Raw genomic sequence first — 24,194 nt, forward strand, 5'->3', positions numbered from 1 at the left:
AGATGTATTTTTAACTTGTGAGTTCAGAAACCCCAAACTCCACATCTCTATCTGCTCCCAATGGGAAACTGATTCTAAAGGATATTTCAAGGCAATCCCCAAGTTACCCTATGGGAGAGATAGGCCTTACAAAAGTGAAAACCGAATTTAGCAGCATTTCACTATCAGGACATGTCAAATCTCAATAGTATATGTCCTACCTTATAAATACACTGTGCCCTGCCCATGGGACTGCCTTGGACCTACCTAATGGGTGACTTACATGTAGTAAAAGGGAAGGTTTGGGCCTGGCAAGTGGGGTACACTTGCCAGGTCGAACTGACAGTACAGAACTGCCCACACAGACACTGCAGTGGCAGGTCTGAGACAGGTTTAGAAGGGTACTCATGTGGGTGGCACAATTAGTGCTGCAGGCCCCTAGTAGCATTTGATTTACAGGCCCTGGTCACACATAGTGGACTTTACTAGGGACTTACCAGTAAATCAAATATGCCAATCGTGGATAAACTAATCACCAATCCAATTTAGAAAGAGAGCATTTGCACTTTAGTACTGGTCAGCAGTGGTAAAGTGCCCACCGCACCAACAACAGCAAAAACAAATCAGAAAAATAGGAGGAAGAAGGTCAGCCACTGGAGCTGGGATGCAAGGAAGTAGCTCTCAAACTTCAGTACTTCAAATCTACTGTCAATTGTGTAGTGGCAAAGTTTGCCAATGCTACTCGACAGCATCCTAAGTGCTAAATTAGGTCACCCAGAACAATGTCCAGGTCTCTGAAAAACATAATGGTTTTAGTGAACTAATACAGTTCATGTTAGAATGCTGTCTAGTAGATCGTGCACATAGTGATAGTTATTGATTTCGAGCTAACTTAAAGTGTACAACGCACAAATGATAATGTGTGAATTCAACTTCAGTTATGATTTGTTTTGATCTTATTAAAATATCACACCTATTACATCCTAGATGTAATTTTTGCAAATCCAGAACTACTTACCTTTCAAAGTATTAATCCAGTCACATGTCAGACCACCATCTGGTGGCTTTCCAACACAAAACACCACAAGTCATCGCACCTAAGGCTACCTTACACGCATCCACATATTTACCATGGAACAAAACGAAATTTTGAATACTGGGACACACAACAAACATCCATCGCAGATCTAGACACAATACATTCTGCTTAAAATCTTTGAGTGGCTCCAATAAGATTTTGACATCCTAATACCACTAAGAACAACAAAACCGGAGAAAGGAAAACAAGCACTTTGGAGGAATGCAGAGCTAAAAAGATAAAACAACAGATTGCAAAGCTGCAACACAACTGTCTCAAAACTAATAGTAAACAAGATAAACTTCACCTACTCAAACTTAAGTGAATATACAAATCAACAATCAAAAAACTAAAGGAAGGTAGTGTTTAGACAGAATTCATAATGCTAAATGTATAAATAAAGAATTTTATAAAATTCTCCCTGAATTTCGTAAAACTAAATCCACAGAAGGAACTGATCCCATTACTCAGGAAGCTGCTGACAAACTAACAAATTATTATAAAACCAACACAGCCATGTTGCACTCATATATGAAACAAAAGAAAAGCTCCAGAACTACTCCATTTCCAATAATACCCTCAAAGCCTGCTAGCCTTCTGACCCTTATCCACTACAAATCTTTAAGAGCATTCTTTTACCTCTGCTGCAACACCAGTAAGAAGAACCATCAATAAATCTTTAACTACATGAATCTTTCCAGAATTCTTTAAAAAAAAGACCAACAGGAGCCCATTATTAAGGAAAGGAACCCTGGATCCACATGACCCAAACAACTACAGACCATTTATAAATGTACCTTTCCTGGACAAACTGATAGAAAGAGCATAATTCACCAAGATGTCACAGTTCATTGAAGATAACTCCATACGTTCCAACTTACAAAAAACAAGATTCTGTCAAGGAAGAGGCACAGAATCTGCCCTCAGGGCTATCTGGGTCGACCTTAAAATACAGTAGACTGGAACGGGGTCACTACACTACTTCTCCTGGACCTTTCAGCTGCCTTTGACAAAATTGGCCATGACACTCTAATCTAAAGACACTACAGAGTTGGCATAGAGGGAACTGCTCTCGACTGGATCACATACTACAGGGAGTGCAGAATTATTAGGCAAATTAGTATTTTGACCACATCATCCTCTTTATGCATGTTGTCTTACTCCAAGCTGTATAGGCTCGAAAGCCTACTACCAATTAAGCATATTAGGTGATGTGCATCTCTGTAATGAGAAGGGGTGTGGTCTAATGACATCAACACCCTATATCAGGTGTGCATAATTATTAGGCAACTTCCTTTCCTTTGGCAAAATGGGTCAAAAGAAGGACTTGACAGGCTCAGAAAAGTCAAAAATAGTGAGATATCTTGCAGAGGGATGCAGCACTCTTAAAATTGCAAAGCTTCTGAAGCGTGATCATCGAACAATCAAGCGTTTCATTCAAAATAGTCAACAGGGTCGCAAGAAGCGTGTGGAAAAACCAAGGCGCAAAATAACTGCCCATGAACTGAGAAAAGTCAAGCGTGCAGCTGCCACGATGCCACTTGCCACCAGTTTGGCCATATTTCAGAGCTGCAACATCACTGGAGTGCCCAAAAGCACAAGGTGTGCAATACTCAGAGACATGGCCAAGGTAAGAAAGGCTGAAAGACGACCACCACTGAACAAGACACACAAGCTGAAACGTCAAGACTGGGCCAAGAAATATCTCAAGACTGATTTTTCTAAGGTTTTATGGACTGATGAAATGAGAGTGAGTCTTGATGGGCCAGATGGATGGGCCCGTGGCTGGATTGGTAAAGGGCAGAGAGCTCCAGTCCGACTCAGACACCAGCAAGGTGGAGGTGGAGTACTGGTTTGGGCTGGTATCATCAAAGATGAGCTTGTGGGGCCTTTTCGGGTTGAGGATGGATTCAAGCTCAACTCCCAGTCCTACTGCCAGTTCCTGGAAGACACCTTCTTCAAGCAGTGGTACAGGAAGAAGTCTGCATCCTTCAAGAAAAACATGATTTTCATGCAGGACAATGCTCCATCACACGCGTCCAAGTAGTCCACAGCGTGGCTGGCAAGAAAGGGTATAAAAGAAGGAAATCTAATGACATGGCCTCCTTGTTCACCTGATCTGAACCCCATTGAGAACCTGTGGTCCATCATCAAATGTGAGATTTACAAGGAGGGAAAACAGTACACCTCTCTGAACAGTGTCTGGGAGGCTGTGGTTGCTGCTGCACGCAATGTTGATGGTGAACAGATCAAAACACTGACAGAATCCATGGATGGCAGGCTTTTGAGTGTCCTTGCAAAGAAAGGTGGCTATATTGGTCACTGATTTGTTTTTGTTTTGTTTTTGAATGTCAGAAATGTATATTTGTGAATGTTGAGATGTTATATTGGTTTCACTGGTAATGATAAATAATTGAAATGGGTATATATTTTTTTTTGTTAAGTTGCCTAATAATTATGCACAGTGATAGTCACCTGCACACACAGATATCCCCCTAACATAGCTACAACTAAAAACAAACTAAAAACTACTTCCAAAAATATTCAGTTTTGATATTAATGAGTTTTTTGGGTTCATTGAGAACATGGTTGTTGTTCAATAATAAAATTAATCCTCAAAAATACAACTTGCCTAATAATTCTGCACTCCCTGTACTTTCAAAACTAAACAAATATCAGCCATACTCAACTTTTCTCATCCAAACAGTGCTTTCCAAAAGCAGGCTCCCTCAAGGCTTTATCATCTCACCCATGCTTTTCATATCTACACGAAGTCATTACCGGCAATGGTCAATAAATTCCAGCTCATATGCTATAAGTATGCAGATGGCACACAAATACTTATTAAACTGGAAAGCCCCAAAGACACTGAAAATCAGAAATCTTCAGTTGCCTCAGAACCTTTGATCAGTGGATGACATGGAGCCATTTTAAATTGAATTCTTCCAAAATTGAAATACTCACAAGTGGCGACTGAAAAACTATATGCCCCACTCGATGCCTGGCCTGATAATCTGACCACCTCCTAAAGTATCTAAGGAAGTTAGAAACCTTGTTATTGCCACAGACTTCATATTATCAGTGAATGCTCAAGTAGACAAATTAGCAAGATCAAGATTCTTTACCATGAAAGCTCTGTGATGCATCTTCTCCCACCTATGATTTCCTCACAAAGTCTAAGATTCTAGCTCTCTTGTCCTGTCTAAATGTGAGTACACCAGTGGCCTCTACCAATGATCATCTTTATCAACTAGAAAAGACTGCATTGGATTCAGTACTCTGCTGCCAGGCTAGTACTACATGTAAACCCACAAACCTCATCTCCCCTGCCTTGAGGCCCTACATTGGTTACCAGTTGCCACAGGATCTGCCTTCAAGCTGCGCCGTATCCCCCACAATGCAATACATGGAACAGGACCAGTTTTCAACAGAAATAAAAACATCTAGGCCCATATTTATACTTTTTGACGCACAACTGCGCCAACGCAGTTGTGCGTCAAAAATTTTAACGCCGGCTAACGCCATTCCAAAGCGCCATGCGGGCGCCTTATTTATTGAATGACGTTAGCCGGCGCTGCGGACTGGTGTGCGTCAAAAAAAATGACTCACACCAGGCAGTGCCGGCGTAGGGGAAAATGGAGCTTGGGCGTAAAAAAATGGGGCAAGTCAGGTCTGAGGCAAAATTTTGGCCTCAACCCGATTTGCGCCATTTTTTTTGACGCCCAACCCCCATTGAAATGACACCTGTCTTAGCAAAGACAGAAGTCATGCCCCCTTGCCCAGTGGCCATGCCCAGGGGACTTATGTCCCCTGGGCATGGTCATTGGGCATAGTGGCATGTAGGGGGGCACAAATCAGGCCCCCCATGCCACAAAAAAAATACGAAAAAAATACTTACCTGAACTTACCTTAACTTCCCTGGGATGGGTCCCTCCATCCTTGGGTGTCCTCGTGGGGTGGGCAAGGGTGGCAGGGGGTGTCCCTGGGGGCATGGGAGGGCACCTCTGGGCTCCTTCTGAGCCCACAGGTCCCTTAACGCCTGCCCTGACCCAGGCGTTAAAAAACGGCACCCATCAGGCTGGGCGCCGTTTTTTAAGGCCTGCCCCCTCCTGTGCGTCAAAATGACGTCACAGTATAAATAAAGCGCACAGGCCTTAAAGTCATTTTTTGGAAGGGAACGCCTACCTTGCATATAATTAACGCAAGGCTGGTTCCCCCTTCTAAAAAATGACGCACATGGTGGAACTTTGACGCCCGCGGGTCGGACGTCAAAGTATAAATATGGGGCAGTGTTTGCGCCGATTGTGCGTCAAAAATTTTGACGCACATTCGGCGCAAAGAGAGCATAAATATGCCCCCTAATACATACTACAAAGGGACCTTTGACCAAAATTGGCAACTCACCTGAAAACTCCAGCATACATAAAAAAAAATGTGTGGTACACATTTCTCTGTTCAAGCAGCCAGACTATGGAAGTCATTACCCCTGAACATAAGATCCACGGATAGCTACCTTATCTTCAGAAGACTTCTCAAGAGTTGGCTCTGTCATTTAAACATGTTTATTTTGTTTATATGTATGTATTTAGGTATGTGCATTTCATTGTACAAATATACTACTTATGGTGTAAAAACTATAGGTATTCTTTAGGTCTGCTTAAAAATTTGTATATCACATATGGTTTACATATATATATATATATATATATATATATATATAATACTAAAAAGTTGCGAGTCAGTCAGCGTCCAACATGGCAGGCTGCAACAAGGGTAGCGAACCCTTACAAATCCTCAATAATACTTCTTCAAAAAAAGATGATGTGAAAAACAGAGATGTGAGCAAGGGAGCAGAGTCTCCTGAAACGCGTTGGATAATTTTATTGCCATTTCTGTTTGTCTGCCTGATTAAAGATATTCTGGACTGTAGCAAGTAAGTGGCTGCGATATTGTCTTCTTTTTGAAGAAGTATTATTGAGGCTTTATATATATATATATATATATATATATATATACACACACACACAAATCAATAGCTTTACATACAGCAATACTTGAAAGTCTGAGTTTCTAACTGTCTACAATATGTACACATATGGAACTTTATACAGTACAAATGCATGTCTCTTTATTATTTTCCTTATACATGTATGCTCTTTCTTAGTAGTTATATATGTATATATTTAGTATTTTACTCCTGCTGTAAAAAAAACCTTCAACTCCCTCCAGTACAGGATTCTGTCTCATCCTTTAACTTTCTCATTATAACCTCTATCTACACTCTCTTAACTCATCCCAGACCTCATTCTACTACTATGATCTCCCTAATAACCCTTTCTTGGGTCTTCTCTCTTCTATTCCCTCCTTGACTCCCCTCAAACCTCATTCTACTACTATGATCTCATATAACCCCTTCTAGGCTCTTACTTCTCTATCCCACCTCCACTCACCCTAAACCTCATTTTACTACTATGATCTTCAAAATAACACTTCCTAGACTACTCTCTAGTGTAACTCTCCTTTGATTCATCCCAAACCACATCTTACTACTATGATCTCCCAAATAACACTTTCTAGACTCTTCCTGCTTCTATCCCTCCTTTATCTTATTCAGTCAAACTAAACAGACTCACATGTCCACGACTCTAATTAACAATGTATATTTCCCTATACTAATCTACCACTAGTCATTTGAGTGTGCTACTCATCAAAAAGCACTACAATGCCTCACCAGGGGTAGTAAGTGCAATATGAATACAATTATGCAGACTGTGCAATTTTCATTGCCTTCTATTGTAAATTTGTCTATATAAAATGGAACATTTGGAGGTGAGCCAGCCTGGTTTACCCTGACTCTGATAACAGAACTGTGTCAGTCTGTTTCTTCATGTTGACTTAGAATGTTTTTCCTTTGAGACTTGAATTTGTCATTTTGCTGCTGCATTTGGTTGAGCTGAATGCCACTTCCCAGATACTAGGCATTTGATTAACTGCTACCTTTGAGCCTTCTCCATTTCATCTTGAATTATTTTAATAAACGTTTATTAAACTAAACCTTTATGGTTTCATTTTACTACTACTCTAAGGGGTTCATTAATTTGAAATGCAATTTTTTACATTTGTGTTTGTGGTGCTGATTAGGCATACATTATAACCCGCTGCTGAGGGTTGTACGGGTTATTAAAGGCACTGCATCCAAGTTATAGGCCTGAGCCTCAGGCCAAGGCCAATAACGAGGGTGAGGGTTATAAGGCTATTAGAACATCCCACCCACTAAGCGTAGAATGTTCTAAATTAAAAAGAGGAACATGAAGAAAAATTTTGGAATATTGGACCTCAGGGCTTATAACGCCATGATGAACCCAGAGCTAATCAGTTGTTTTCAACTAAGCTCTCAACATTCTAATGATTTAATGCCTCATACAGGCTTCAGTTTTAACACCATCCTTGATCCTGCAGAGGCACTTTATCTGGCAAGATAGCATCAACATAATTGACCACACCTTGCATATGCACTTGCTGTGGAGCAGGTCCAATCTCAATAGACATGTTTTGGGAACACAAATATGTGACTGTGGGGGGAGGGGCAGCTTAGCGGAGGAATATGGATTGGGTACTATTACATATTGAAAGTTATAATGTACCTGATCTATATATATATATATATATATATATATAAACACATAATATAAGACATATGAATACTGTGCTTGATAGTGTAGCTTTAATTGTCAGGGTTTCATGGTTACAAATAAATATGAAAATCAAAGCACTAGTCAGAGAATTTTGATCATTCTGTTAGGTGAAATCTGATAATTTTCTTCTTATACATATATCCCTTCCTGTGCTTTGCCCCTTCATTGATCTTTATGACCACCACCTTAGCGGATTGAGAGAAAAATGTGAAGGGGCATGAGACAGGTAAAGGTCAAAGAGGTAATTAGAACTGTACAGCTAAAAGAGGTGAAGCAGAGGAAAAAGGTGGGTAGAGCTATAGATGATTAGGAGAGATAGGTGAGGTAAAAGGAGAGGCCTAAGATAAAGAGAGAAAATTAAAATATGCAGAAAGAAATATATCAAGGCAGCAGGAGAAAGTGGTACATAGAAACGAGAAGTATTGGTAGATAAGGTTTTGAAGTAGGGTAGAAAAGTAGAGCGACATAGAGCTATGGAGAAGACAATGTAGAGAGATTGGTGGGGTACACTGAGGGTAGAGGTATAGAGGGAGGTAAGGTAGAAAGGGAGGTGACTGTGAGAGAGGTGGAGGCAGATAGAAGTGAAGCAAGGAAGGTGGTGAGTAAAATAATTATAAAGGCGCGAGGTAGAGAGTGTTGTGGTAAACAGAAGAGCAACATGAAAAGTAAGCTGCCGAAAGATGAGTCACATAAAGACAGTAGCGAGGCAGAGAGTAAGTTGGAATGGGACTGGGTGAAGGGTAGAAAGACAAGCTGTTGAGAAAAAAAGAGGTGGAATAGAGAGAGGTAAGATAGAGAGAGAGAGGTGAGGTTGACACTGGTAGAGAGTGTGTGTGCTGTGTAGAGAGTGATGAGATAGAACGTGAGGCAGACATATTGATCGAGAGAAAGAGACAGAGGGTGAGTTAAAATAGAGAAAGGAAAGAGAGGGAGAGAGAGAGGGATTATAGCACACAAAAAGTAGAGAACAAGAGAGAGCAAGAAAGGTGTAGGAAAATGGGAAAGGTAAGGAAGGGAAGAGGAAGAAAGCGAGAGGGTGGTGGTTGAGCTGAGAGGTAGCGAATGAATGGGGATGGTCTTGCTGAGAGACTTGTGTACCTGCCTGAGAGGTAAGCAGCCTGCCTACCCTGCTTGAGGTAACACTGTTTAGGAAGGGCCAAGTGCAGCTACATTTACCAATATGATGAACGCCCTACCAGTGACTATCCCTGCTGTCCATTCATCCACAAAAGTAAAGGCTGAGAGGGCTTGCTGCCAAATGTGCCCCGGCACCAGTGCCGAAGAAGCTCCACTGACAACTGCTAGTGCACAGCTGTACTCTTGTGTGTGCAGCCCACAATTGGCGAACCGGGTGGCTCCAAAACAATCCTGAGAGGACTATCTCATTCTGTGAAGGAGTAAAACTGCTAAGACTTGAGACTGAGGACACATGTATTTGGGGGTGATTGAAACTGCACCTAAGCCTTCTTAATGCTAATCGTAAAGTGCACCTCTCCAGGGTAGCCCAGGATCAAGAGAAAGAGCCTGGGTATGGTGGGGCAGATAGGAAGCAGAGAGAGGGCCGTAATTTCCAACTATCGTGCACAGGTATACTGACTTTTTGATTATTATAATGTGTGTGATTAAAGTACTTTGGGACATATTTATACTTTTTGACACAAAACTGCGCCGGCGCAGTTTTGCGCCAAAAATATTACCACCAGCTAACGCCATTTTGGTGCGCCGGGCTGGCGTCAAATTTATACTTTGACGCACGGTGGCATAAACCACAGGTGGGAGTCATTTATTTTGACGCACACCGCAGCGTCAAGTCGTAAAGCAAAACGACGTTAATGCGGCGGAAATGACTGTGGGTCGATTTACGACTCCGCAAACTGTATATGTGCCATTTTTTTAGGCAATAGCGTCAAAAAAACCAGCGAACACTGCCATTTCACCAGAGGAGAGCCAAAATGGATCCCAGATGCCACTACAGACCCCAGGAAGATGACAACAGACCAGGAACCAGCCAGGAGGACCCACACAAGAACCAGGACACATATAAGAAGAAAAGGAAGTGTCGCTTCAGTGCAGAGGAGCAGGAAATTCTGGTTAAAGAGGTGACGGAACACCAGCACCAACTGTTTGTCACCTCAAAGTTGCCAATCAGTAGGAGAGAGGCTATATGGCAACAAATTGTTGACAAGATTAGCAGTGTGGCAGAAGTACGCAGAACTGTCATTGAGTGCAAGAAACGCTGGCATGACTGCAAGCGCACGACAAAGGAAAAGATGGCCAGGAACAGGAAGGCAGCACTGCAGACTGGAGGTGGGAGTCCAGCACACCAGGAGGCCCTGGACCACATGGAGGAGATGGTCACAGCCGTCATCCCTTATGAGATCGTCACAGGGATTCAAGGACAGGACAGCGCGGACTACCAGGAGACAACGCACATGCAGGGTAAGTCGCATGGGGAATTATAATGCACTAATGTCAACTGCAACCGGGGGGAAATACCTACTACATATTGCATGTAAGTCATCATATACATGGAGGGGCATGGGTAAAGGGGCACGACATGGGGGCATGGCCTGCAAAGACAGAAGCTGGGGCACACCATTACACCACACCAACAACAGTCCCATGGGGGCATGCTGCCATGCCAACGATGGAGCAAAGGGAAAGCCATGCCAGGAGGGAAGGACACAACGTCAAACTGACATCCCGGCACACGTCAGCCACCATACCCCCAACATTAACTAGGGCCCTCTTAACAACCTCTAGCCATACCGACAACTGGAATGTAACTGCGACAACAGTTGCCACTACCACTTCCGCTCTGTGTGCAGCTCAAGTAGCCAATGGCAGTAACCTCCCCATGGATCATACACACCTAAATTAGAGGGGGTTGAGGACGACAACTTCAACAATCCCCTGAAAAAAGACAAAGGCTCCAGTACTGTCAAATGTCAATGCCCATAGTTGTTGCAAACATCAGCCAATGTTAACAACAATAGGAGCTACACAGCACTAAGGACATACCCATGCTGCATATGTCAGGGTCCATCCTGTGCCTGGTTCACAATGTAACACCCCAAATGTGATACTGCTCAGACAACAGCATTGAGGGGGAGGACACATGTAACTGGTCACTGACATACACCTGCACAGTCAGAGGAGGAAATAGGACACTGATACGATTATCAGGGCAATCCAATGTACCCCACGTGCCCAACATCAGCTGTACACATTACCAATGCCAACATCCATATTGTGTCATAACATTGCTATGCATAGGATATGCTACATGTCAAATACATTTAAGTGGATGTGAAAGATCAGAGACTGGGGCAGGTCCAGATTATTAAGTGTGCTGCCAGTGCCATCAGAACACCCACAGCTAGTGAAAGGTCTCACCATGAGAATGGATGTGGATGGAGGGTTGAGTAGGAGGCAATTCACTATTTGGCCAAAACTAACACCTAGAAGAGATGATGCCGACAAGTCTAATAACTTAATAACATACATGTGACATGCGGGTGGGCCATAGGCCTGGGAGAATGCCCATCTGAAAGACTGGAGCAATAAAAACCAAACAAGATCACAATGTGAATTCATCACAAGGCAGACATGTCACATCACTCATGCCACAACACAGACACACTAATTGTACCCTGTTTCATTGCAGAGGAAGATGGATCTCCTGTGGATATTCCTGTCCCAGATTACCCTGATGACATGGATGATGAGCTGATAAACATTCCCCAGGAGACTATCCAAAAGGTCCTTGAAACCCTCCAGACCCCACCTTCAGTCACAAGGAGGAGCACAGAACAAGCAGCCATTGCAGAGGATCCACCCACCACCCCAATTGTAAGACCTGCCAGCTCCAATACAGCTGAGGACTCAGACGACACAGGCACCAGCTTTGAGAGAACTGTAGTTGGGGTACAGCGGGAGCGGCCCAAGGAGGTGCAAGTGGGGATGCAAACTATGGCAGCCAGCCTAGAGGGGGTGCGTTCATGCATGATGTCATCTGCAGATCAGGCAGCAGCCATGCAAGCCCTAACATCTATTTTGCAGGAACAGCAAAAAAACCAGAAGGAAATCAGCACAGCTGTAATACAGTTGACCCAGCACCTACAACAGCAATCTTGTCAACGCATGCATGAATGCAACATTGAACCCCTCGGGCCGACCTGGCTGCCTAACATCGTGATGTGGCTGCTATTCTCAAGAACCAGCAGATCCTCCTTGCTGCAGTACTGCCCTTAAGACCTTCACAGGTAGCAGCGACCGGGATGTCTGACTCCACGTCTTCTAACACTGAGGTGTGTGTTGCCCCTTCACAACCACCACCACCAAGAACAGAGGAGGCAACACACACATCAGAAGAAGAAGACATGGAACAGATCACCTTCACACGGAAAAGAACCCGGAAGCACTAGTCCCTGCCACATGGCAAACAATTACCAAGGTCCTGCTCTTTGTAACATGCCAGTCTTGCAACAACTCTACTTAATGACTGTTCTGCTTACCACTGTATATCTTGTCAGCCTGCGCAGTGATTGTCTCTCTCCTACTCATTGGCAAATCCTGTCCCTCTGCACTGTCTCAAACATCACCCCAGCATGTCAAAAGCATTTCCGTAACCCCTTGTGTAGGATCACAATGTAATGGACTCACAATCATGGACAATGTACAGATAGCACTACCAAACTTTTCAATAAATAGCACTTACACAACAAATCTGTCTCTGGGTAATGTGACATATCAACTGTGCAGAAGATAACTGAAATGTGCCTACTGTCAAATTACATAGCTTGTCAATACAACTGTCCTGATATTATGTAGTCATATAAATCTGCACAGGGGGGATGGTCCCACCCTGTCACTAAAGACGTGTAATGAGACAGTCAACAGGGCAACCTTGGTGTGCTCAGTGAGATAATGTCTCAGGTGTCATGTTCCGGCAGGTGTCATTACAACATTTGTACACAGGTTAGCCTCTGCAATTCCCACTGCATCTGGGAACGTCATAGCCTCTGTGCTGATTATTCTGGCAGCTATTCACCACACACGGCCCATCAATATGTTGTGAGCAATGTAATTTTGTGTGTGAACTGTCAGGGTCCTGACGTGTGGATTTTTCATGGACATTTTCAGAGGTTGCTGGTTCTGCTGAAGGCCCCGTACCCAATCCCTGTATACGGCCCTGGGACACTGTCACACTTTGTCATTCATGCATAAATGAGACCCAGACAAGGGATGGGACATGAATTTTGTTTTTCACAGAGGATTTAACTCATATGGTACAGTTAGAAGGCAGAGGATGCTATACAATGTATTTGGGTATGCATTGAAGAAGCACATGCCCAAATACCCCCTGATGAATGAGAGGTTTGCTAACCAAGTGTTGTACATATGTAGAAACAGGGATACTTTAGTGTGACGCACAGACAGATGCCAGTCAGGCTGACAGAATGCAGGGTGAATTAGGATACAGCAATTTGACAAGTTACATAATCAGTGGTCTAACTAAGACTGTTTGGAGGATGAACTAGACAGTTGACATGTCTAACTGTGTATGTCATGTGTTTTTGAAGGTGACAAATGAACCCAAGGGCTGTGTTACACGGCTTAATTAGTATCAATGCTTAACTGTATATTTGACAAAATGGCGACTCCTATGCTGTTCCAGACATCAGCAGGGGCATTGCTTGTTATAATGGGTTATAATGGGTGGGGTGCATGGAGGTGATCACAGGTGTGGGCTGCATCTGTTTCTCACAAGTGCAGTAGGCGAGATTTGCATTCTAATGGCCAACAGACATTTTCACACAGGAAGCAATCTACAGGTGCTAACAGGGCTTGGAAACTAGAAGCCAGTGTATTAATTGACCTGACGTCCATGCAGTCAGATGTTCTATGACAATGGCATACTATAGGAAAGGGTGAAGCACACTTAATTGCTATTGACAGGCTGTGTGTGTAGAGGAGGGAATATCAGGGTACACATCTTAGTATTCCAGGGACCTCTTCAGACAGGTGGGTTGTGACCAGGTGCATGGGTGTGTCAGGAGTTAGGAAATGGGCTGACATGTACCTGGAATGTCATGTGCGCAATGCTGCTCATATGTGTGGCACTTGTGCTGTCTGTGTACTGATTCAATGGAACTCTGGTCACAGATAGTCCTTGAAAATATTGGATGCAGTTGGACTTACTTCTGTCACGGGTCTGGTCAGACATTCCTGTTACTGATGCAAAAGCACATCAACTGCCTCATGTATGAGGCTTGTTTTCCACTTATTGAGTGATGGTGTCTTAGTTGTGTGCCATATGCTGCGTAGAACCTTGATTTCAACATGTATGTGTGAAATAGGTGTGGTCCTCTGCTATTGCCCTTCAAAGGAGAAATCTACATGATATATGTAATTTACAGTGTGTGTGTATGTGACCATTGTATGTTACACATCACATTAGCTCTGGGATTTTCAGTGTCCTAATCGGTATATAAGCAATGCTCCATGAGGCAACACTCTTATTCTGATAGTTAGATATGAAGGTGTGCAAAAATGATTAGCCAGACCATGATATGGTGATTATTATAGGTGTTTATTAAAATGAGTTCATTAAAGTGGTGATGGTGATTATATTTAAAATAAATTCTTCACGATATGTTGCCGCCTGCGTATACCAGCGGCCGTGTTCTGTAGTTCCTCCTCATGTTGCAGGCCAGCATCCTCGTCTTCCTCCTCTTCAGGCATGTGTGGCTCTGGTTCCAGGAGGGGAATGTTCCTTTTTATGCAAATGTTGTGCAGAATAGCACATGTTAGAATGATCTTACAGACCATTTCCGGGGAATATAGGATGCTACCACCAGTGATGTCGAGGCACCGGAACCTCGACATGAGGATGCCGAAGGTCCTCTCGACTATGATGCGTGTCCTCCTATGTGCGTCATTGTAGGCACCCTCTGCTGCAGTACTTGGGTTGCCAATAGGTGTCATTATCCATGGCTGGATGCCATACCCCTGATCAGCTGCAAGAGAAAATTAATGGGATCATGTTGATGTAGCTAGCCCCATTGAAATCACCTTTCATGGCAGTAGTTGTCTTGTGTTGTCTGTGACTCTTTTGTGTTATTATGTCGCATCCTAGGCTTGTAGGATGTACCATCTGCATCGTGTTGTTTCCTTGGCTGAACGAGTGTTTGGCTGCTGACCGTTTGTCAGCAGTATGTTTTGGGATTTGCAGTACAGTGTGCCCTCCCTAGCATTGTGACTTGTGATACAGGTGTCCGTGTGTCTTCACTGGGGGTGAGATGATAGTTCCATACACAGGTTAAGATTGACAGTGTTGTTAACACGTTCATATAAATGTACCCTGGACATCCCATACCTTTAGACTTATGCAATGGATTAATGTAAACGTCATTGGGACACTTACAATTTGCAAGGTGACATTTAGGCAACCCACTCCACACGTTGTGATCTTTGACGTCTTAACATTAGACTGTACACTAATTTCCGATGTGTGACAGGTTCAATGGTGACCTAAGAAACATGGCTAGCGATGTCACAACCTCAGTGTGTTCCTGTTCACATGTTGCTGTTGTGGTGTATGTGTTGTGTGTCCTAGAGGGTTGCCGTGCAGTGTGTATATAAGTAGGTTTTTGTACTTACCAACAAGTAGTCTATTGCCATACCGTCCATCCTGGAAGTGTTCATTGATGGTGCAGTGACGGAAGATGAAGGAGTCATGGACACTCCCAGGATATTTAGCCACGATGTTGGTGATCAGTCCTTGGTGATCAACTATGGCCTGCACATTGATAGAGTGTGTGTGCTTCCTGTTGCGGTAGAGGTGTTCAGTTGCAGCAGGTGGCACAAGGCGTACATGTGTGCAGTTGATTGCACCAAGGACGTGTGGGAAGCCACTAATGAGGTAGAACCCCTGTTTTTTTTCCTGCTGCTTCTGCAGTGTGTTAGGGAAGCAGATGTGGCGGGGTGTAAGTTCAATGATGGCATCCAGTACTTTGGACAAAAAGGCAGAGAATGATGGTTGTGATATTCTGGCAACCAGGGCACCAGTTGTTTGAAAAGAGCCACTTGCCTGCATGTGAAGTACGACAAGCAGCTTGGTTTCTGTTGGGATGGTGCGGGGTGTCAGCAAAGTGGTTGCCAACTGCAGCTCAATGTTGCGCAGAATGGCCTGCCAGTTCAACCTGTACCTCGGGATGATGTTGTGTTCCCTGAGGCCATGAAGGGTTGTTCTGGGGCGGAATATCCTCTCCTGCCTTCTGCACTGCCTTTGGGGTCCCTGCTGGTGTTGTAGTAGCTGCTGTTGTAGCTGCTGGGCTCTGCGTCTGTGTGAACGCTGGATAAGAATCACCTCCATGTCTCCCTTTTGCTGCTCTGCTGCTCTGCTGCTCTGCTGCTCTGCTGTTGCTTCTGTGTGTTCTGATTAAATACAGGTGTGTTTGCCCCATTTTAACGCCTGCCCTGACCCAGGTGTTAATTTTTTACGCAAATCGGGCTGTGTGTCATTTTCCGGCTCTGGCTCCCGGCTGTGCGTCATTTTTGCCCGAAAGCATAAATACGGCACACGGCCGTTGAAGTAATTTTTGGGACGGGAACAACTACCTTGCATATCATTAACGTAAGGCGGGTTGCTGCATCCAAAAGATGACGCACACGGCAGACTTTTGTCGTCCGTGGGCTCGGGCGTCAAAGTTTAAATATGGGGCAACGTTTGCGCTGAATGTGTGTCAATATTTTTGACACACATTCGGCGCAGACGGAGTATAAATATGCCCCTTTCTTTCTTGCAAAGATTAGCACTGTGCTGTACATTGACTATATTGGGTCTTTTGGTTAATTGTTGGGCTTTGAGCTTGAGCACCCACACAGAGACACCTGTGACTGCTTGCCCTTGGCACCCTGAGAGTCAGGCGCGGAAAAGGAGATACTCGAACCAGTTGCAAATAAATAGTAGAATGTGCCACAGGACATCCGAGGCAAACTTTCTCAACCCTCACTGTTGAGGTGTGGTAGCCTCCTAGCCTGTGTTACCCAAGAACAGGGTCTGACAACTTCCTTTTGAGTAACACCCTCCTTTCAAAATTTGTCCCCTTGTTCCCTTGCATTACTGCTCCTTCCTTAAGGAGGGGTGTAACAAAACATTGAAATTCTGGCAAGCCTGATGAGGTCAGTGCTGGTGGGAATGTTGCCTCTGTTAGTCAACACAAATTAGTTTCCTCCGAGCTCACAGGACTGGAAGTTGGACCATGAACTACAAAAGGCATCAAAGATAATTGTAAAATAAAAGAGGTATGCATTAGGGCGTGGCTTCGGGCGTCAAGATGGCGGTCGCACTCTGAGAGTGCTCTGGACCCCTCCGTCATCCGCCCGTAGTTAGAGTGGCCTGACCGAGTTGAGGACGTCGTCTTGACGATCCTGGCGACCCCTGGACCCCTGGGAATCTCCGGCGGCGAGTAACTTCATGAGAGCGGCCCCGTTCCCGAGCCGCGCCCGATCCGTCCGATCCGTCCCTGGAAACAAAATGGCGGCCGGGGCTGATTTCCGCGGCTGAGTCGGGGCCGAACCGACGATCCCTCCCGATGCGGTCGAGCTGGAACGGAGGTGTGGCGGGGCGAGGAAAGAACCCTGGAGGGAGCTGAGGCTGCGCTCCAAACGTGGTCCCCGCGGCATGCAGGAGCAGTGCTGCTGCATCTAGGGGGAGAGAGCGCTGTGTGGGTGGCGCTGCGGCCGTGCGCCGGCTCGAGGACATCGGCCGAGGAGAGCTGAGAGGCTGCGCTGCACCCAGGGGAGACCCTGCGGGCCGGGGCTGGAGCGGCGGAGGGGCGTTTGCGGAGAGGGACTTCCTGGTGTCGTGAGTGATGACAGAGGTGTGCTGAGGGTCCGCGGAACGTGGCGGAGACACCGGGACGGGACGAGGTCTCTCTGAGGATACTGACACGTCCGAATAACCAAAATTGAACGGAAAGACTTGGGGCCACCCTCTCCGGGTTCCCGTTCTGAACGGGCCCACCGCGGACCGCTACCGCGCCGAGAAACACACCATGATCCGGCCAACGAAGGGCATAGGCCTTGAGTGACTTCATGGCGCCGCGGGTGCAGCGTGATCAGCCCTGGGGCCGGTCGAGGCCCTACTGAAGGTAACGGCACGAAGTGACAACAGGGTGGGGGAGGGGAGAGGAGTTAGGGAAGAGGATGCCCTACCCCCCCCTTACCATTTAATACCTAATGGCGGTTAGCGGCTGGGTCGGGATGGAGCCGGACCCATCGTGGAGCCACCGGATGCCAAAGGTGGAGAAGACCACAACTTGGGCCTGAACACCTCTCCCCACGCCCTCTTTATAACTGTGGTAACTACAAACGCGCAGGGGACCTAGGCTGGACTTGAAAGACCGCAAGAAGTGAGCTACCTGACTCCTGTTTCCGATATTGCGATGGGGAGAGACAAGACGAACAAACAACCCCCACCCTCCCAGCAAAAGATTGACCAGTTCACGACGCCGGCGGGCCAGCGAGGAGAGGGAGACACAGCCAGCGGAGGCCCCGCACCAGACGGAGTGAGTGCCATCCTTCAAGCCATTCAATCATCACAGTCTGCGGTAGAGACTAAGATCGGGGAAGTGCGAGAAGACGTGGGTCTTGTCCGACAGGACCTCAGAAACGCAGTGAACCGGATCACTGAGGTTGAAACTAGAGTCTCCCAGACTGAAAACGACCTAGCCGACCTCAGAAGTAAAGTGGCCCAGCTGCAGACCCGAACCGGCGAGCTTCACCGCCGTGCGGAAGATGCAGAAAACCGGTCAAGACGCAATAACCTGCGTTTCATCGGACTCCCAGAGGGCATAGAAGATGGTGGTGCATCTGAGTTCCTAGAGAAGTGGATTAAAACCTGGATGCCAGAGCAGTCCCTTTCGCCCTGGTTTGCGATCGAAAGAGCACACAGGGCATTGGCTCCTCGCCCCCCTCCAGGTGGCCCAAAACGTCCAATGATTGCGCGCTTCTTCAACTTCAAAGATAGAGACAATATCCTTAAAGAGGCTAGGAGGTTGGAAGATCTTCAATGGGAGAACCATAAAATCCTAATTTTTCCAGACTATACCCGTGAGGTCCAGACCCGCCGCCGGTCGTACGAACACGTTAAGCAGAAACTTAGAGCGATGCAACTTTCATACATGCTCCTCTTCCCCGCGCGGCTCAAGGTCCTCCTGGCCGGGCGAGCGCACTTTTTTGAAACACCTGAAGAGGCTTGGGACTGGCTGACGGAGGAGGGTGTCGGAGCCCGAGGGGGGCCCTCGGGACACTCGGAGAGGGCCCCTCGGGTTGGTCCCCTCACCCCGGGAGGTCCCTGGAGGAGCCGGAGGCGCACCAGATCCCGGAGAGGGAGACCGAAAGACACAAACACCTTGGAAAATAATGAGGAAATCCGAGACTTTGGCTCACAAACAGAGGGGGAACCCGCGGAACCCTCGGGGCCTCAGACCCCAAACCAATCAATAGATGACAACAACTTGAGCCAGTCCCCGGCCCTTGGTTAATATGACGCATTTGACACCCACTGATGGGAGTCCAAAAGACTTGGGATGTCAGACTTACCTATGCAGACCTTACAAGGGTCACTATAGAAGGCGCCAAGCCTCCCTAATATATGACACCCGAGACTTGGCAGGCTTTCTCTAATTGTAATTGATCCGACTATATGGAGGGGTCCACCACTCCACCCCAAGGACAGTCCTGCTGGCTGTCTGGTTTTGGTTGGGTATTTGGGCGACAGATGCTTCCGGGGTGGGAGTATGGGGAGGGGGGTGGTTGGGGGGTGGGGTTTTTAAAGTTAGTTTAGATAGGAATAGGAATAAGTTGGTTAGGTCTCTTATTATTTCTTTGTTATGTTTGGAATGGTCGCCCCTGGGTCCACAGCCTGACACTCAGCCCTATGTAACACCTACGCAACTCATGCCTGGCACTCGCTAACCCAGGTCCTTTCCTGGAACGTAAATGGCCTGTTGGACAAGATCAAGAGGTCAGCAGTATTTAACACTCTCCGCAGGTACTCCCCCTCAGTGGTCCTCTTGCAGGAAACTCACCTCCTTGGGACTAGGTGCCCCATGCTCATGCGGGGAGGATATGACAGAGTATACCACGCGGGCTTCTCCAGGGGCTCTAGAGGGGTAGCCATTTTACTTCATCGCTCTTTGCCTGTGATGATCACAGCCACGCAGGTCGACCCACAGGGCAGATTTGTTGTGGCCACGGGGACTCTTCATGGAACACCGATAAACTTTATATCTGCATATGCCCCCCCGACGAGACTTGATGCCTTCTTGCACTCGCTCCGCCGAGTGGTTGTGGGACTGCCCCAGGGGACCACCCTGTTGGGAGGGGACTTCAACGCGGTTCTTGATCCCGATTTGGATGTATCCGGCGAGATCACGGCCAGTAGATTAGCCAGGGCTTCGGCTCTGACTGGTTGGACCGAGAGCCTTGGCCTTTGCGAGGTATGGAGAACCTGGCACCCTAGGGATCGTCGGTACACCCACACGTCGGCCGCCCACCAGACGCAATCCAGAATAGATCTGGTATTCATGTCCGCTCTGGACCTCTCAAGCGTCACAGGGACAGAGATACTTCCCCGGGGAGTTTCAGACCACGCACCGGTGCGGGTCCGCCTAGGTGGAGCAGATCCCTCCAGACGCCCGGTATGGCGCCTAAACGCATGGTACCTTCAAGACAAAGACTACACCCAGGAGATCAGAAATCAACTAACCCAATATTTTGATCTGAACCTGGGGTCGGTCCAGTCCCCGGGAACATTATGGGCCGCCTGTAAGGCTACCCTTAGAGGGCATGCCAAGCACCTTCTCCGCTCCCGCGAGCGAGACAGGAACTCCCAGATCTCTGACCTGGAGGCTAGGGCCCTGACACTGGAACGCCAACAAACGACCTCTTCGTCTGCCACTGCCCTGAGGCAGCTGACTATGGTCAGAGAAGAAATTAAACACATAATGCTAGACTCGGCTAGGTGCATGTGGAGAGCTTCGGTAGCCCGTATATATGGCTGGGGGGATAAAAATGGGAAGCTCCTGCACTGGCTGGCGACTCGCCCTCTGGCCGGCAGGGTTATACCTGAGATTTTGGAACCCTCGGGCTCCCTCTCCAGGACACCTGCTGAAATTGCACAGAGCTTTGCCTCGTACTATGCCCGCCTCTATGCAATGCACCCCCGCCCTGCCATTGAGAAAGAGACCCCTCTTTTGAATGACGTCACTCTCCCCAGGATCTCCCTGGAGGCAAGAGATAGACTGGACGAAACTATTAGCCTCGCAGAGATAACCAGTGCAATTTCCGGCTTGGCATCGGGCAAAACTCCAGGCCCTGACGGACTCCCGGCAGAGTTATATAACAAATGCAGTGATATACTGGGTCCCCACTTACTCAATATGTATGGAGAAGCCGAGAAACTAGGCCGATTCCCCACCGAGATTGACCAAGCTACGATAGTTGTGATACCAAAAACCCAACCCCCATCGCGGCATTGTTCGGCATACCGACCCATCTCACTTCTGAATATTGAGATCAAAGTGCTTTCCTTGACCCTGGCCTCTAGATTGAAAGAGATAATGCCCACACTAGTGCACCCTGATCAATGTGGCTTTATGCCCACTCGTAGCACCAGGCACTGCATTAGGCGGCTGCATGTGGCTCTGGCACATCGCAGGACTCTGTCACACACACCCTTGGCATTACTCTTACTGGACTTTGAAAAAGCCTTTGATACAGTGGATTGGTCCTACCTTGAATTGGTCCTGCAGAAAAATGGACTCGGCCCCAAATTCCGAGGCCTAGTGAGACTCCTGTATTCCAAACCGACAGCTCGAGTCCGGGTGAATGGAGTGGTCTCTGACCTGTTCCCTATTGGCCGCGGAACCCGCAGGGTTGCCCGCTATCCCCATTGCTCTTCGCATTAATGATAGAGCCTCTTGCGATACTGCTGAGAGGAGATCCCCTGATCGAAGGCTGGTCCTGGCCCGCTTGCGCAGAGGACCGTGTGGCGCTATACGCAGATGATGTCCTCCTATATCTCTCCAACCCGGCTAAAAGTGGCCCCCGCGTGCTAGAGATCCTGAGCCTTTTCGCAGAAGCCTCGGGGTTGATCCTGAATCCCGCCAAGTCCCTGTTGGTCCCCCTACACCGCTCCGGAGACTGTGTGGACTGGCAGCGGAATATTCCAGTGCGAAGAAACAGCTTTAAATACCTGGGAATATTTATTTCACTTCTCCCTGAGTTGACATGGGAACTTAATGTTACACCGTTAACCAGGAAAATTAGAAGCGATCTCCTACACTGGAGGACACTCCCTCTTAACCTGCTTGGTAGAATAGCGCTCTACAAGATGATGATCCTCCCTAGGCTCCTCTATCTCCTGCAAAATTTTCCCCATCCCATTCCTAGGAAATGGTTTGGGGAAATGGACTCATTGGCACGCCAATTTATATGGAGCGGAGCCCGCTCACGGTTAGCACTCAAAACCTGCCAGAGAGATGTGTATGATGGAGGTTTGGGCATGTCTAATATCAATTTCTACCACCTCGCGTCACAAATACTTATAATTAATGACTGGATGGGGGGTGGGTGGACAGATCCGGCATACCGACTGGAGCTCCAAACGATGGGATACCCACGGATTTGGGACACCCTTTATGGAGGTCCGATCTCTCGAGACATCCCGGACGTGACCAAGGTGGTTCTGCAGGGATGGCGGACGGCTCAAAAATCGACAGGGTGGTGGGGCCGTCTTACCCAACAGACCCCATTGTGGCTGGGGAGGCAATTGGTGGAGGTGGCGGGCCTGGAGGGGTTTCAGAATTGGGATAACATTGGCATCTCCACACTAGGCGATGTCTGGAATGGGTCACACATACAATCCTTCGAAGATCTCCAGAAAAACTTTTCATTAAATAAGACACAGTTCCACAGATACCTCCAGCTCCGACATGCCTTATCAGTACATATCCGAGTGGGAGAAACCATACCCGAGTGCAGCCCCATGGAGGCCAAGGCACTGATGGGGAGCTTGGGCAAGGGGGGTGTTTCCCAGATATATCGCACCCTGGTCTCCGGCACCTCGGGTTCCCTGGGGGTGCTTCGCCAGAGATGGGAGGGGTGGGTTGGCCCCATGGAAGAGGTGGAATGGAGTGAGGCGCTAATGGCCCCGCGTGCCCTGGCGATTGCTACCCGTCTTAGACTGATACAAACGTATTTTTTGCACACAGCATACCTCACACCCGACAAATTACACAGAGCGGGCCTCCGCCCCACTGCGGAGTGCCCCCGCTGCAGAAATCCCACAGCCGACTTCTTTCACATGGTATGGACCTGCCCGGCCATGGTAGCCTATTGGGGAGCTGTCTTGGGGGAGGTTTCTGAGGTGTTGCAGGAGAATATAGAAAGAGAGCCTTTGCCCCTCCTTCTTGGGAGCATGGGTGACACCGAACTAAGGAGACCGGATCGAATCTTCCTCGGGGTGGCGTGCTTAGTGGCTAAGAGGGATATAGTGGCAAACTGGAAGGCCAAGAGTGCCCCATCACTGGCTAAATGGAGACGGGGAGTGGATTGGTGCGCACAGAGTGAAAAACTTGTATATGAGGCTAGAGGATGTCCGGATAAATACAATAGGATATGGGGGAAATGGGAGACCGCAATAGGCACCTGAACAATATGTCATCTCTAATATTAGTGCTGTCTGGGATCACAGGTTCGACCAATGTTGGGTGCCCGTTGGCATCGTGTTTTGATGTTTGTATCATGGTTTTCTTTCTTTTGCAAAAATCAATAAAAGTTCTTTATAAAAAAAAAAAAAGAGGTATGCATTAACTGAAAAATGAAATATACTGAATGACGCAGAGTACTGCTTCCTAATCAGATGCCACCTAATGTACAACAAATGAAAAAACAATTGAAAATGTCAGTCACGTACTCTTTGACAGGATTGATTGATCTCATTATGACTGGTGGCAACAGGCTTGTGAATTATTTTGCGATCTTCACCACTCCTTGCTTTGTTTTACTCTGCTGCACTTTACCTCGAAGAGCCTAGCTACCAAATGTGTAGCAGGTGAAATAGCACCCGGGCCCATGAGTCTGCGGCTCTGTGGACTCTGATTATGGGCCTACCAAGCTATAGGTAGGTGGACCCATTCTCCTTACTTGCCTTACGGCTAATTTCACCCTTGCTATACCTCTGTATGTTGTGGATGCTGTTTTACGATATTTGAGGGCCTGGCCCTGCTATGAGGATCTTTCATGCAAACAATTGTCAGCAAAGCTTACCATGCTCCTTTGCTTAATATCTTGCCGCTGTGTCTCAGATATGAAGGCCTTCGATTTATCAGGTAGAGTATTTAATTCTTCAGGAGTGTCTTTTACAA

Source organism: Pleurodeles waltl, chromosome 5 (assembly GCF_031143425.1).
Source record: "Pleurodeles waltl isolate 20211129_DDA chromosome 5, aPleWal1.hap1.20221129, whole genome shotgun sequence".
In the NCBI taxonomy this organism is placed as follows: domain Eukaryota; kingdom Metazoa; phylum Chordata; class Amphibia; order Caudata; family Salamandridae; genus Pleurodeles; species Pleurodeles waltl.